The 16,842-nt window shown below is 41.6% G+C and overlaps 1 long non-coding RNA gene across 1 annotated transcript; it reads left to right on the top strand.

Moving 5' to 3' along the window:
* The first annotated feature begins 12,121 nt into the window (after positions 1 to 12,121).
* LOC117244333 lies at positions 12,122 to 16,125 on the top strand. The gene is made up of 3 exons (XR_004497205.1): positions 12,122 to 12,139; positions 12,410 to 12,527; positions 13,475 to 16,125. It is a non-coding gene; the product is annotated as an uncharacterized LOC117244333 (long non-coding RNA).
* The last annotated feature ends 717 nt before the right edge of the window (positions 16,126 to 16,842 follow it).

The following is a 16,842-nucleotide window of genomic DNA, read 5'->3' on the forward strand; positions in this document are numbered from 1 at the left end:
CAAAGGTGTCTATGCTGGTGCAGTACAATTTATTCCCACAACTTGAAGGGCTGGGAAACAGTGCAAAGCTCCATGCAGGCCAGCACTGAACCAGATAGGATGTAGCCCTGAGTGCTGTGCCAGCTGAACATGATTATTCTGCCTTGCAGTCCCACTTGGCATATCTGCACAGTACTTTGCTGTGCTATGTGGACTTGCCAAATCAGCTCAGTGCTTGGGGATCTCTGCATCATGCTCTCTGCATTTAAATGTACCCTTGAAAATTAAGCTAATATGTTTGACTTCTAGAGGGGATAATGCTTCCTGACAAAGCAGCATTGGTCTAATTAAGTGAGACTATTGGAAGACCAAAACTTGTCAGCCTGTACAGTGACTTTGCAGACAACAATATCTTGGCAGGCACTGACAAGCTGCTCCATTTGAGCATCCTATATTCTGCTCAGTGAAAAGCTCTAGGCTTTTCTTTGCTGGTTGCAATACTTGTAAATCCAGAGATCAGCAAACAGTTAAGAAGTTGTTCCCAAGAGGATGCAGTCAGAGGTCAGGAGCTGCCACTGGGCACAGGACAGTGTGAGGAGAGGTTCTGAAATCAGAGAAGCAGCCATCACAGTCAGCCTTAGTGGGAGGCAGACAGACAAACTTATATAGATAACTCTTTTGTTGTGGGGCCTTTTCCACTGTCTTGCCTTTGTTCTGAGAAGACCAGGCTCTGCTTTAGCAAGGCTGTTTGCTGATGGACACCACTATGCTGGTGGAGGCAGAAGAACTGAAGTTTAGTCAGGACTGTGAGATAATTACATCTGACTGCAGGGAAGTGGAGCATGGGAGAGTCATGGGGCTCTGTGGCAGACTTGGAAGCTGGGAGCCTGGCACTAGGAGGGGAGGCATCTGATGGGATCAGGAATATAATTTACACAATTATAATGACAAAAATTATGAACTTGCATTTTAAAAATTATTTTCTGTGCCAGAACAACAACTGGCCACAAGCTTTTGTTTATCATCCCCAGTAAATTTCACATGTAGAGGGCATTTAGTATCAGGAAAAGTAGCACAGTTATACTACTAAAACATGAGTAATTTTCAACAGCTTCACAGTGTGAGTTGCCATGCAATTACAGCAGTGCTTGGTGACTCCACCCTGCTTGTGCAGCTAGCATTTGGCTTCTACCACTCCATGTTGTGAAGGGCCTCAGCAATGGCAGCACAGAACAGTGTTAAGGGAACATTTACCAAAGTTGTTGTTTATTTGAAAAAATATCACAAATTGAGCCACAATGACATGAAACACTTTGGATAAATTTCAGTGATAAATTCTTCTACACAGGAGGGAAACTGAACTGTGTAGAAGAGCAAAGTTGAAACCTGATGGTTCCTCCCTCTATAGCTGCACCCTTCTCCTCCCTTTTGTAATTTTGCTTCATATCTTCCCTGTGACTTTTCTTCCTACTGTATGTTACTGTGATGTACATCACAGCTGATACCACCAAGCATTAGCAATCCCCTGCCTTACATTTTGGCTCTCCTCCTCTTCCTCTCAGTGACTTTTATTTTCATACAGAGACCCCATCTCACTAATTAGGCTTCCCTCTTCCCCTCCTCCATCCTGGTGTGGCCTTCAAATCTAGCTCAACAGTTTCAGCAAAATCTCTGGTTATCAACCTGATACTCATCAAGCACATTTTGCTTCCCCTTGTTTAAGTTGCCTCCAGTACAAACCTTATCCTTTGCATTACTATTTGGTTCTTCATTACTCTCAGGCCATAAATTCCCTCAAAGCTTTCTTGGCACTTGTTCCAAGTCTTCAGTTGTTGTCATCGAGCTTCTGTCTTGCACTGACACCCTGAGTGCTGGCTATAACCCTGACCATAGTCTGAGGAAGATTGTGTCCACAAGAAGCACTGAATGTTCATAGAAGTTCACCCTGATTTTAGAGACAATTTCCAGCCTCTGGCTGGCACATCTGAATCAAAGGAAAATCAAGTACTGGTTGTCTGCTTTCAAATTTGTCCTCTACACATAATTTCAGTTTATCCCTAAGCAAAACATTCCTGCCTTTTTCCTTACAATACTTAGGAAGTAAACCTATTTTATTGAATTATTCTGCTCACCCTTTGATTCCTAAGGCAAATGATCTGCCCAGGCAGTCCAAGAAAAGTCTGCTTCATTTAACCCTCCTAGGTTAGCACCAACTCAGGGACCAGCTTCTTAGACTTCACTTCTTTGCGCTCTTCCCCTGTCAGCTTCTTTGTCAGTCAGCTTCATGCTATCATCACCCACACAGTAACTAGTGGCAAGGTCACTGTAAAATTTATGCAACTGCTTGCTTACAAATTACCCCTTATGCTTTCCCTGAAAAGCAGTTCCATGTACTAGTGCCTAGAACAGCAGTGAGGCTTATTCTTTTCAGGACAAGCATGCTAGGCCAGAAGGAAGCCTAAAAACACATTTTGTTTTGTCCTTTGAAATTCTCAGTATATCAAATAGATCTTACTCTGATGCAATTTTCTTTTATTTCCAGACCTTTTTTTTTTTTTTTTTAATTTCCACTCTCCCTATAGTTTTTTCATCTTCCCCTTTCCTGTGAGGTCCAGAAACAATATAATTGTTTCCCATACGGGCCAAATTATGCCAAGAGTCAGGAGGTGTGGTGGATAATAATCTGGGTCCCACAACTTTCACTCAGTTATCTAGGCCAACCAGTTTTGACTCATTTCAGGTAGTAAGTTCAAGATAAATCTCTAAGCCATTGAGAGGACAGTATAACTAACTGATGCCTTGTTTTCTCTGTGGGCAAATTTTCTAGGAACCCTGATATTAGTGGGTTTGGTTTTTTTTCCATTGTCTCATAGACTACAGCAGTCCCTTTCCATGCCAAACCAAGAATGGTTGCAGGAATGTCCTACAGATTGACCATTGACATAAAATTAATGCATCAGACCTCTGTAAGAAACAGAGTAGACCATTCTTGAAGGCAAAACATCTTACCTGACATTTTGGCTGGAATTAAAAATCCTGTTGTATTGACGCTAAAAACTTCAACCACCTTCTACTGAAAGTTGTTTAGGAGAAAACAAAGTTCTAATTCTCATTCTCCCTCCCTTGTTTTTAAGGTGAAATTAACTCTGTTAGAGGAGCAAAACTGAGAACATCATACAAAAATGACCCAGTATGTTTTCTGAGAGTGCAAAACCCATCTTGCTGTCTATCCTTGGAGGACACAATCCATCCTCACTTGGTTTGTACAAGGTACCATCAGAGCTGTAAGCTCACAAAGACTTACTGTGACTATGAAAATAAGCACATTAAAATCACAAAACACTCTGACAGAAAAACATAAATCTTGATTGGCTGTCATCAGTCCCCTGAAGTGTCTGATGCTGGCAGAACAGGTCTTTTAAAACAGAAGGCCAGCTGCTCAGTTACTGTAAATCAGCATAAGATGTTGTGAAAAGGAAAAAACATTGGTAGTGCTTAAAGGTTGTTTTAAGGAGATCAGTGAATAACTAAATGTTTAACATGCCCTCTGGAATGTGTATAAAACAGACTCTGATTTGCAGAGAAGAAGATTTAAATTACATATTTTAAAAAAATATTATCTAGTGGCTAAGCAGAAGCAGGTTGTGTTGCTAATCTCCTTCACTGGGAGTTCGTAAGAACTGATCAGACTAACATCTGCCACACATGGATTCTGGATTCTGCTCCAGTGGAGAGGCTAAACTGTGTGTGCTCTGGAGATCTCTTCAGTGCTTACAAAGTGTGAAGAAATAGAGCTCAGAATTGAAACAGTTATGGATTTTCAAAACACCTTTGTCTCCTTGCTTCCTGTTCAAGACAGACCGCAAGACTCACAGATTGGTTCAATCCCATGTGTTAATCCCTGTGTTATTCAGCCTGCACTTAATTTCTGAGCGCAGCTAAGAGACAGGCAGTACATGTAAAACATTCTAGCAAATGTAGTTAAATCAATCCAGTAAAATTTTAATATTCCTTTTCATGCTAAAGTGAGCTATAACTGCTATTTAACTTCATAGTTAACTACATTATATAAGTATCTATTTATTACTGTATAACTATGAACATATAATTATAAAATTGTATATGGTAGTTACTTATTAAATAACTGTAACATGTATGGTTTTTATTCAGAAGGCATGGTTTATTGTATGGTTTTTATTCAGAAGGCATTTTACAGAGTCAAAGCAATGGAAAAATTTCCATTTGTTTCAATGGAAAATGTGTCAGAATTAAAAGGAGAATATGAGTGTTTTTTGACAATTGGTGGTAGGCACAGCAGAGCCATAGTGGTAACATAGAACTGTAATTCACAGTGTGCACTCTTCCAGTGGAATTTGCTAAGCATGTTACAGTAAAAAAAAATAATTAATTCTTCCATCTTAGTCTACCATTGACATTTGTTGTAAGAAGTTATGAGTATTCTAGTAGTGCATGAGGTAGATCTTAGTGGCGTAGTTTCTGTAGGATCCTTCGTCCTGTCTTTCCACTCTCCTGCTTTGTGTGCAGTTTAAGGATTTAAATGAGACGAGGGATTGGACAACTGTACTTTGAGAAGGGCATTGTAATTTCTCCAGATCCTTGTGTTGTTCAGACCACTGGAGTGAAATTGTTTTGAGGCAGGAAAATGCTTTACTTATGCTAACTTAGCACAGTTAATGCTGAGACCAAGCTTGCACAAGAGTTTTCTCAAATTATGCCTGTGGGATGGGTTGCGCAGGAATCTGCAGCCTCAGGGGCACTTCTCAAGGCTAAACCTCAAGGCTTAGACACACCACACTGTTTGTGCACAAGGGAAAGAAAGGGCCAGATCCCTTGTGAGGCGTAGAGGGAGGTCTCCCATTGAGCTACTAGTGATCAAGGCCAGGTGTGAGTACCAACACACAGGTTAAACCAATGTGTCTGTGTATGACAGACACAGGAAGTCCAGTGAGTGGAAAATAGTGCCCATCATAAACACAGAAAAAACATGATGTAGCTTCCCAGGTTAGTATGAGAGCCCTTTTGTTGAGGTTTTTAAAAGTATCCCATTGGTAGTTGACCCTGACACTTCTCTGCTACATGGTTATACCACCATTTGTGCACCATAAATTGCCAGGCCAGTTAACATTCAATTACTTGCTGGTGTTTTTGGGCATTATTCTACTGGACAGCAGAGCCAGCTGGGGATCAGCAGCACTTGTGGGTTTAGGAGGAATGTCACACAGGCACAGCTCCACTGCTTGCTGAGCCAGCTCTGCTCTGGCAGGTTTTCTGCAGTTATGTTGCAGAGTCTGAGGACAAAATTAAACAGCACACCTAAAGTGACCTTATCAGTGTTAAATGAGGCAGTCCTGTTCCTCCTTCCTTCCTATTTCTCCACTGTCCTAGTCTTTCCCACCCTGATCTTTTTCACCCTGCTAATAATAAAGTCTTTATCCTAAGGAGCTTTGCTCAACTCCAGTGGGCTACCTGCAGAGCCCCCTTGGGTTTTTCCAATTGTTTTTTCAATACCAGGACTGCAGAGCAGGTACACTCACATCTGGTGTCACTGGTATTAAACCCAAGATGGTAAATCCAGCCAGATCGTTGAGCACTGGAGAGAAAAACATACCTTGCTCAGTAGTGGGGTAAGTAGGCTTGTTATCTCTGGCCATGTGCCAGTGTACTTAGTGCTGTGCTGTCTCTAGGTAACCCTATCTGGATGTCCCTGTGTCAACCGCTCCAGTCCCTGTATGATTGGGTTTCTGCTATTCTCTGCAGTGTTCCAGCCCTTCTGTTTCATCCTGAAGTTTCTTTGAATTGTGCCTCTTGTCACTAATGGATATTATGCTATTTCAAAAGAGGAAAACTCCGGTTTTGCTCTGTTTTTTTAACTTCTAGTTGGAGTCTCATAGGGTAGAGTACAGAAGGCTGTCATCTCATGGCCTTTTATGAGTAGTACTCATAAAAGAATACTACTATTCATGGTACATTTTGTACCATGTAAAGCTCATCACTGAGAAAGAACAGGAAAAGTACATGGAGATTAAGGATGTTTTTTTTAAATGGGACCCCAAAATAGGAAACTGTGAAGTAGGAGTCTGGGTGTAATTTTCATTTAAATGAATTTGTTTTCTGATTTATTTTTTTTAAGTCAAAATGTTTCCAAAGCAATAGCAGTTTTGTCAAGAAGAGTGAGAGACAAAGTAATTGAAGAAGTAGGCACACATCATGTTCTGTGACAAGGGAATTAGATAATTTCCTAGACTAAGATTCTGACTCATTCCCTGCTTTGCTGTAATGCAACTGTCAAGGATGGAAAGATTTGTGAGTCCCACAAAAGAAACTTGGATGGGGATACCGGAACACCAGTGCCTTCCACCAGTGCCACTGGTGCCTTCCAAAGTGGAAAACCAAGAGGTTTAGTCTGCAAACAGATGTCTGGGCACATTTCTGACAGAAGAGTAAGTTGAAAGACATTATTTCACTCTCTGAAGAACAAAATCAAAAATAATTTTAATATTTAAATGTGGTCACAAAGAACTTAGATGGCACATTTGGTCCATGCTGCTTTTGTCATGAGACCGTAGTAATGCTCTTTTGGAACAAGTGGCAAATAATAATAAAGAAATTATAGCACATGGTGTGTATGGCAGAAGGCAAAGACTGAGCTGTAGAGAAAGTCGAAGGTCAGAAGCTGGTACAGGCTGGGGCTTTTTTTTTCAGTCTAGACCTGAAGTTATTTCTGGTAGTTACAGGGATCTGTCAGAACCTGGGGGTCCCTCTGAAGCAGTCTGTGGGTCCTGTGGGCTGCTTCAATAACTGGAGTGCCAGGACCACTCTGGTCACACAACCAGAGTGTCCTGCCATGCCCAGGCAGAGCAGTCTGCTGGGGAGCTGTATGGAGAGAAAACACCCACTGGGAAAACTGTATGGAGAGCCCAGGCAGAGGGTACCATGGCAGGAAAGAAAGGACAGTAGCTGAGAGGGTTTAGTGGGAGAGGGAAGAAATGGATTACAGAGCATTTAAGAAAGTGGCACAATACCCAAAATGTGATTCAAGCAGAGCACTGGATGTGAGCATCAAAGTCCAAAGAAGTTGTAGGTGTATAAACTGGCTGTGTCACAACGCACGTCAGGCAGCCACCTGTCTCCAAATCCGAAATCCAAGAAGACTCTGCATCTGCTCCCAAAGTTTGGGGCTGCCTGTGCTCATAGGGAGGTTCTGACACGGCCTGGGCACCTCCAGCTCTGCTTCACTGCTTGGCCTGAAGCACCACAGCCCATATGGCTCTGTGTCCGGGTGCTGGGAAGGGTGGGGTACAGGAAGCTGGCTGCTCTCAGCCCCACTCCCTCAGGGCCCATCCCATTCCCTGTTCCCAGAGCACACCTAACACCCACGGATGGCGTTTGGCTGCCTGCAGAACTCAGCAGGGGCCAAGCTCTTTGAAAACAGGCCCTAGTTATGATAGAGGAGGTAATGGCACAACCATGTGAGGTTTTTTAGTTAATGCCACATGTTGGTTAAGGGTGCCTGCCCAGGGGAACCTCAATATTAAGTCTTCCTCAGTCTAGAGAAGCTCAAGTGTACATTTCCCAAGAGAGCAGTCTAATAAGCATCTGTGGGAGGGGAGGAAACTTAGAGCTTGTTGTTGAAGCTGGTTCTTGGCAGAATAAATTATACATGAGTCAAAGGGCCAGGAAGGGAGCAACCAGGGGTAGTGTGACTGCAGCCCAGGGGCTACAGCAGATCTGGGAAGGAAATAAAGCCTGGCATACCCCCATCTCCATGGCTATTCCTTCATCTCAGCCCATGCAAAAGACAGTCCAGAGCCAGATGAGCCAGATTGGAGATATTTCTTGGAAGGAGACATTAACCTTTCACCATAGGCCTAGGCTCCTTCATGTCCCTGAACCTTTCTTCAGAATCCTTATTTCTTAATGGCTTCCCTGTATTTTTTTGGGCCCACTCAGGTCACTAAAGATAGCCATTTCTTGGGCAAGTGCTTTAGGCAGCAGGATATGATCTAGTACTTGGGTACTGGCATCACCACTGTCATGAGTTTTAAAATAAACTGTTAGTCTTGCTTTTTCCTTTTTGAGGAGATGGTTACAGGACTTTTCTTTGGGAGAGACTTCTTGGGGATGGGTTCCCAATAAACAAATATTCCTAATTGCATTTCTCCATGAGCATCCCAGACTCTGGACAGGGGTCCACAGAAACACAGGACAATGTAGGTCAGAAGAGACTTTGGGGTGTCATCCAATCCAAACTCTTCCTCAAACTTATCAAGTATAGCAAGTTTCTCCGGGCCACATGAAGCTGAGCTTTGAATATCTGCAAGAATTGAGACTCCACAATTCCATTGGGAAATCTCTTCCAGTGTTGGATTAGTCTCACTGTGAACATTTTTGTCCTCATATCTAGGTAGAATTTCCTCTGCTGCAACTTGTGATGATTGCCATTGTCCTTCCACTGTGCACCTCTGAGGGAAGTCTGGCAATACCTTAGGTAGCTGATGGCAGGAATTAGGTGTCTCCTTGCCAGGGTTTTGCACTGACATTCAGAGGTGCCTTGTCTTCCCTGTGCACTGTGGTTTACTAGCTAGCACAGCATCTTGCTGTTGGTCTGGGGGAGCAGCTCTCTAAGTCTGTGTTGGATTTTGCACTGCTGTGGCCTAATTATATCATATGCTATTGAATTTTCATTATGCTCTGTGTTTTCTTGCAGTTTCCCCAATTCCTGTTTAAATTTGCAACACTGCCTGAGTAAAGAATCATATGGAGTGTGGCCAGCTATTACTTTCTATTGAAAGAAGCAGATGCTGTGGAACAATTAAAAATCATTTTCAACACCATAAATGTTTTCAAATATAAGCAGATACTCCAGAATGAATGTACAGGAAAAGAGAATATGTTTATTATGTTGTCACTTTATACAGCTAAACCATTTATTCTGTGCTTTGTTTACACTGAGATATGGGTCCTTTTTAGGTAGCAATTATATACCAGCTGTGTGTGTAGTTCCTTCTATAAAGATCACAGAAGGAACACACAGGCTGCAATGCGGGAAAGGAGTTTCTCCTATAAAGATACAAAAGATGTGCTGGACATTATCTGTCTGAGATCCATGCAGAGATTCTTCATCAAATGTGATGTACATGTGAGCAGTCAGCTCCAGTGCCTCTGAATGGGTTACCTGGTCATTTAGTAAATGAAATGAAATGAAATGTGGTTTCAAAAGTGCCTTAGCAGGCATGTGTAGGGCTGCAACTGGTCCAGAAAGGCCTTGACTGAGCCTGAGCTAGCAAGCCCCAGTAAACTCATGTCTGCTCTTTGTTGCCACAGAAGTGGTGTTATAGAAGAGCAGCTATTGAGGCCTGACTGCACCACCTGGGTCCAGCCAACGTAAGTATTACTCAGCCTCCTGCTTCTGGGCTAGAGAGATCTGCAGTGGGTTTGGCTGCTTTTGAACCTTTCAGCTTATGCATTTACACACTGTTATGTTTGAGCTAACCATCCCTTTCCATTATAATACTTTAGTCCTTTTCCATTAAACTTCCCATTTAAAGTAATTCATGATTACATATCTCCATGACAAGAATAGTGGAAAGTTGACTGGCTTTTTCTTCTTATCTTCTAAGCTTTATCCCTTTTAATAAGCTGGAAAGCATAAGAAAATTTCAGGGAATCTGTCTTTGTTAAATGAGGAACTAGGGCTTGGTGGAAGTAGCAGCAAATAATGCATCTAAAGATAGCAGAGCTGCTCATGAGAGGAAAAATTTGAGAATGGGAGCCTAACATGACTGTGGACCTTGTCCTACCAGACACACACTCTGGAAATCCAGACAGAAGCTGGCATATCTCACATCTCAGCTGCCAGGGAGTTTTCCAGCTGTCCCACGGCTCAGCAGAGCTTCACCTATTGCAGAGTACTCAACCAGATCCTCCCTCCCTATGCAAGGTTAAAAGCCAGTTTCTCTGCCAGGTGAGTCTGCCAATGCTCACTCATAAATGATTTTTATCACCAGTTTCTTACACTTTTCAGAACAAGATGTATTTTGTATGATATCAAAACCAAAGTGAAAATCACAAAAGAGCAGAGATTATGAGGAATATAAAAATTACCAGACCAAAACCCCCATGCTTTATACATACACATGGCTGGGAGTTAGAAACTGGTGGTGAATGCAAGACAATGCAATCCTCATGACAGCAAATCCATCAATAACATGTAGTGCCTCTACACTGTAGTGCTTAATTTCTGGTCTGTTTCTTTCTTCCTGTCTTTTACATGGGCTAATTTGCTAGTGTTTGCTTTAACAGTTTTCTGCAGGACTTACCAGCAGTGGATTAGAAACCAGATAATAGGACATACAGCACTGGCTCCCTTCTTGTAGTATCCAGTGGCTGCTCTATACTTACAAGACCAGGTATAACTTAAAATATATACAAGCAGTCAACAGCAACCTTTTCTTCAGACTCTCTGTCTGAGATGATTCAGCACTAAAAGATGCAGTCTCTAATGCTGCCTTTTTCTTCTTGAGCCAGAATTTTATAATTCCTTAAAGAAACCCAACCCCGTATTAATATAACACACAATTACGAATGCTCTTACCTGACTGAATGTTTGTAATGGCAAATTAGCCTTAACCACAGAGGTGCTTAGAGCTGTTGCTTGAGCCTATGTGGTTCCCTGGAGACACTGCTACTCCAGCACAAAATCTGTGTCGCCTACTGTCACCCCTCCTTGTCTCTGACTACCTAAACTTGTGCTGGTGAACCAGAAGCCTAAAGCCTACTGAGAAATATTCTTAGTAACTCCATAAGGCTGGCTACGCACATTTCATTTGCTGACCTCAAGAACTTCCTAGGAAACCTACCTCAGGAAAACCAGAATGAAATATAGGACAGGCAAATACCTTTTTGGCAGTAAGAACAAAACTGCCTGCTTTTTTTTAGAGAATCAATTCTTAATGTGGTATTTGCAGAAGTTTTTCTGCTACTCTTCTCTAAATTAAACTGTCACCTGTGCAGCTTCCTGTAACAATACACAGTTGTTTTCTCAGTAAATAAGTGCCGAATACAATTCAAATACCAATTTAAGAAAACAAAAACTCTTAAAAAGGGATTGGATATACAAAGTTAAATGTTGTGAGGCCACATTCTTTCTAAGGGTGACTTCTAGGCTGCTGATGATATATCAGTTTAGGAAAATAATCAGCCACATCTCCAAGGAATGTTCCCTTCTTCATTTGTATAATAGTTTTCAGCCTACATGTAAAGACAGTATTTAATTTTAATTTTAATTTTAAGTCCAGAAGACCAGCTGAGCAATCTTACTTCTTTTGCTTCATTTTTTTAAGTCATAAAGCCAGAGGACCATGGCTTTGTTTTATACTTTGCCACAGAACAAGGAGAATTTTTGAGACATGATCTTTGAGAAAATCAATTTCAAGTAACATGTTTTAAAAGTTGTGGTAAACATCTCCAGATGCTTTCTTTGTGTACTGACCCCTGCCATTTCAAAACCAGTAGATCTTGATCCAAAGGGCTGGGGTACCTGTTAAAGCAGTAATATCTTTTGTTTTACCCGGACTTTCTTAAAAATAATGGGAAATTATAAATAGATTATCAAGGGTTAATTTTGTATCTCCCAGGGGACTCCTCTTTAAGCAATTTTTCCAGATCTGAATGATCATCTAACAACTCTTAATTGTCCTGTAGCACCTTCTCTTCCTCCCTCCCCCACCCTCCAAATATTTAGATTGCTGCCAAGCTCTGTTTTGTTTTCATTGAGTGCATTACTCCTCAAATTTCCTTAATGCGACACATGGCATTTGCTAATTTACCTCACCTGCTCCTTTGAATTCAGCCAGGAAATCTGCCTTGCTCTTCTCTCAGCAGCTTTTGCCTCTGCTGCAGAGGCTGTGTCTGCTCAGAAGCAGTTGCTGAGCTGCCATAAATTAGAGGTAGGTGTACTAGAGGAAATTGAAATGAATCCTGGTTTCCTCCAAACTTGAGTTGTGAAGGAGCTTCATGTGCTGCTGAGCTACCCCTGAAGCAAGAGGAATAACTAACTACCAAGAGAAAGCAAGGGCAGAAAGCTGGGAGAGGAAACCGCCAATGTTGTCCCAAACTGAGCCATCATTACTAATGAGTCGTATGTGTTTAATGATACTCATTTGAAAAAAAAGTAAAATGCTGAGTGTTCAGAAGCAATAAGGAGGAAAAGTTTAAAGAAATTATACAGGAGTTCAGGAAACAGTTTCATTACTGCTCTTGTAAAAGCTAGAACCACAGCTCTAGTTAGAAATGGATGAAAGATGGTTTTCAAATTGTTTTGTAAGACACAAAAGGATGTATTTATGGTATTTATTTTCTTTTTTCAACTTGTGAAAAATTTTGCTCAATTATAGTTTTTCTCTTTTAGTTTCTTCTTTTTCCAGTAAGAAAGTAATTGCAGGCGTGTTATGATTTTCTTCCCTCTCACAACAAGCAAACATAGTTTTCTCTCATTGTGTACTCCAGAACTTGAGTCATTTGAGAAGGTAAGGATTAGGGTTTTGGATTTTGTTTTTGTTTCCCCTCCCTACTTCTGAAATTTGACATAAAGTTTTCTGTCTGTTTACTGAGATTTTGCGGGGTAAACTGTGAACTTTTGACATCATCTGAGACAGCTATATGCTGCAGTAACTAGGTATAGTGTGAAGTTACTGCAGTGTAGGAAGTAGTATTTGGAATATCACATGCAGTTACATTTCCAAAAATGTCATATTAACCCAATAGATTAAGTCAGTATAATTCCTTCCCATTGCCTCCAGAAAGCTTTGGATAGCTCAAAATAGTCACTTGACTATGTCATTTAAATGTAACTGAAAACAAAGAGGGGAGGGGCAAAAAGCCTCGAGAACCTCAACACAAGTAGAGGAAATGGAAACAAATTTCATTCACAACAGAGTGCCCATTTTCATCCTCACTTTTCCTCATTGTTCTCACCTTGGCTGTCACAGACACAGCTTTGGCAATGATGCAAAATTTTGTTTTTGACTTTTGAAGTCAGTCTACTGTTCTGCCTTACAAGATAACATCCTCAGACTCATGTATCTGTACTTCCTGAGAAATTTGTGGATTTGAATATGAGGGAGTCAATAGCCTGAGAAAGACTGGGCTGTTAGTGAGTCAGGAGCCTCTTTCTCAATATTTCCAGTCTAACCTGAAATGGATGGGACCAGAAATTGCAGAGGAAAGCCTGCTCCTAAGGAATTTCTAGAGAGAATTTGCAAATGGAGTTTAACTCATAGAAGACTGAAAAAAGGCCCTTTTCCTGTGCATGCTTTGTCTAGAAGCCTTTTAGATATATCTGTTATAATTTTAAATCTTGCTGCTGCCATTCCTTGTGACCTCCTTGTATTTTTCTACTTCAAAAAAAATATCACACTTCTTGCATTTAGTATTAGAGACTTTTCTGTAATATTCTTCTTCTTGTCCCTTCTAGCAGCAAGCAGAGCTCTGCACTGGTTTGAGGAGGAAGAGGTACTGCTCCTTCCTAAGCAGCCCTGGCCTCATCTGGAATGATGATCTGGAATGCAGTGGGATTAGCCAACACTCACTGATTTAATATCAGATCAGCACCTTTTTCTTAAACAGCCCTGGTATTCCAGAAATCTTCACACTCTGCCTTTATCTCACCAAAATTTGCCAAAGAAAGAGTGCCCTCTGTATTGCCTGAACTCACACCCTGAGGAATTTAATACCTGCACCTGTGTGAGCCAGTTCTCGTCTTGTGATGGGATAATTTTTGTATCTGGTACTGTTTATTCACATCCATTGTGAATTAACAGTAATTCCCACTTATTTGTTGGGAAGAGCTTCTCTGATAAGAAAGAAGAGTAGTTCGAAAAAATAAGAAGAAATCGCAATAATTGATGGGAAGAGAGCTCACAGTTGGTCCTGCAGCAGTAGGAGATATTCCTGTTTTTCTCTAGAGATTAGCATCAGCCTCAGGCAAAGTCCATTTTCCTTTGTCTTACAAACACCATTCGACTATAACATTGTACCTGCGGTGAAGCTTTTAAGGCACCTATGGCACAATAGTTAAAGCAGCTCACTGGAAGCCTGGGGATGGTGACTGTACTTAAAATTCAGTAGGGAGTCTGCATAAGAAAGAGCATCGACCTTCTTGGCAGCCCATACTGATCAGTGGCTGGGCTGCTGTGTTGCATCCGCTGGGATTTTTTCAGTGTATGGGGGCAAAGTACTGGGAATCATGGCAGGAGTGGATGCTATGGTTGTCTAGGAGGTTTTTTTACCTCAGTCATGGAAAAGTCATGTTTTCTTGCAGGTGACTGAATTCTCAGCAACAAGGGAAAGCTGAGAAGATGTACATTGTTTTGATGTCTCAAAGCCTGCACAGCTATGAAAAGTAGCCTCATTGTTAAAGACAGGGAGTCACACTGCTTCCATGAGAGCTTATCTAGCATTGAGGGAACTGAGAATATGCGAGGAATGAATTGAGGCAGGAGAAGCAAGATTGCCCCAAAATACTGTTCTCAATAAGGATATCCTTATTGCTCTGCATAGCTTTCTACATGTATTAGGTTTGAATCTTTTCTACTGAAATGTGTCGAGTGCAAAATCGTTTTAGTAGGAGAAAAATTTATCCCATTCTGTGGATTCTATTGGTCTGCATAAAGAAAAACCTGAGGGCATGGCATGAAATTGTGGAAGTAATGACAAATCTGTTTTCCTGCTCAGTGTTTTCAAAAAGTATTTGTAAGGACAGATGGTGGGCAGCAGCAGAACATGTTCAGTTTTATCAAGACATTTGGCTAACAAGCACAGACTGAAATGGATTTCTTTCCATCTTAACTTAATAATTTTAATTAGAGGCAAAAGGTGTGGTAGGCTCATTGTCTGGAGGCGTATGTGCAATATTGTCTTGGTTGGGCAGGACTGGGTGGGAGAGAATATCACTACCTCTAATGAAGGGTGGTGCATATCTGTGCAATCTCAGGTTTTTTTATTGTCTGGTAATCTAAAAAATGCAAATTCCAAATGTGCTCTTGCACAACATACACCGTGATACACAGAGGCTACTTTCAGTTAGTCAGAGAATAAAAACATGGCTACAAAATGTGTGCAAATAATACTGTGCCACTGCAGAAGAAAGGCTTTTTAGCAAGTGGTGGGACATGCATTTATTATCTTGAGGGGAAGTTTTCAAAGCTACCTATGTAACTTAGAGGTCTCTGTAACTCATTCACTATTCAAATTCTTACAAAAATCTTACTTATTAACAAGTCATTTTGAACTTCATGTAATCTCTCTGTAAAGACATCAAAGTATTCTGGAAGTGGTAATTAGGGACCATATGCTCTAACCAGGTCTAATGGTGTTCATTTACCCTACTTCTCTGGCCATATTCTAGCTTCTTTGTTAAGTTGCTTGCACAGATGACGTGCATTTTGTCCTTTACCAGCTCTCCAAGCCCTATCCCAGGAACTGCTTCTCCTGCTTTTGGGTGCTGCAGGGGGAGGCATATTGTATTGGGCTGGTCCCAAAAGGAAGCACTGTCATAGTCCTCATTAAAATGTCTGTCTGCTAGAAAGAAAGGTCATAGTATTTATGCAGAGTACCTTCTAACTGTATTCTGGGCTGCATCTAAAGAAGCTGACCAACAGGTTGAGGAAGGTGGTTCTGCCCCTCTACTCCACTCTCATGAGAACCTGCCCAAAGCACTGTGTTCAGGCCTGGGGACCCCAGCATAAGAAAAAATGGACCTCTGGAGGAGGGCCATGAAGATGATGAGAAAGGCCAGTTCTTCTAAGAGGAAAGGCTGAGAGTTGGGCTGGTTCAGCCTGGAGAAGAGAAGGCTCCAGGGACACTTTATAGCAGCCTTCCAGTGCTTAGAGGGGGCCTACATGAAGGCTGGAGAGGGGCTTCTTACAAGGGCATCCGGTGATAGGACAAGGGGGAAGGCCTTTAAACTGAAAGACAGTAGGTTTAGATTAGATATTAGGAAGAAATTCTTCGCTATAAGGGTGGCGAGGTACTTAAACGGGTTGGCCAGAGAAGGTGTGGATGTCCCATCCTTGGAAGTATTCAAGGCCAGGTTGATGGGGGGCTCTGAGCACCCTGGTCTAGTGGAAGGTGTCCCTGCCCATGTCACGGGTGTTGGAACTACATGATCTTTAAGGTCCCTTCCAATCCAAACCACTGTACGATAACATTCAAAATATAAATTTGCCTGTGATTTAGTGAAACTGTTTCCCGTGACAGTAAGCCAACAAAATAATTTATTTTATAAGATCATATTAAATATTTTCCCTTACTGACTGAAGCTTATGTCTCACGAGCTATTTTAAGGACTGTTATCAGCCATGTGGCTGTAAAAAGGCAACACTTCTATCAGTCATTATTTTACTGCCCTTTAGTTGCTACTGTTTAGGGGAAAGTTCAGTTCTCTGTGCAAAGCTACCAGAATTATGTCCCTTTATGACTAGATGGTTGTATTTGGTGTCCTTTGTGAGTATAAGTCTCTGAGATCTGCAAGAAGTGGCAGGCTGCACTGTGTTTCATCACTGCCCAGTGGGGACAAATTCTCAGCGGGGAAGACAGCCTGGATGGCACTTGCTGCCTGGACTCTGCATCTCAGGGCAGGTGCTTGAGCAATAGGAGATTCCCTGCACACTGTTCAAATGGGAGAGCTGAGGTTTTGTGCCCATGCACAGCTCACAGATTGCATCAACTGCTTGGAATGATTATTGTTCTAGTCCTTATAGTTTCCCAGGCAAATGATACATGGCCCAAGAAACAAACCATAGTAACTTGTTACATAATGCATACTTTCAAATTTTAAGTACA

The sequence above is a fragment of the Parus major genome, chromosome 4, assembly GCF_001522545.3.
Source record: "Parus major isolate Abel chromosome 4, Parus_major1.1, whole genome shotgun sequence".
NCBI classification, from domain to species: Eukaryota; Metazoa; Chordata; class Aves; order Passeriformes; family Paridae; genus Parus; species Parus major.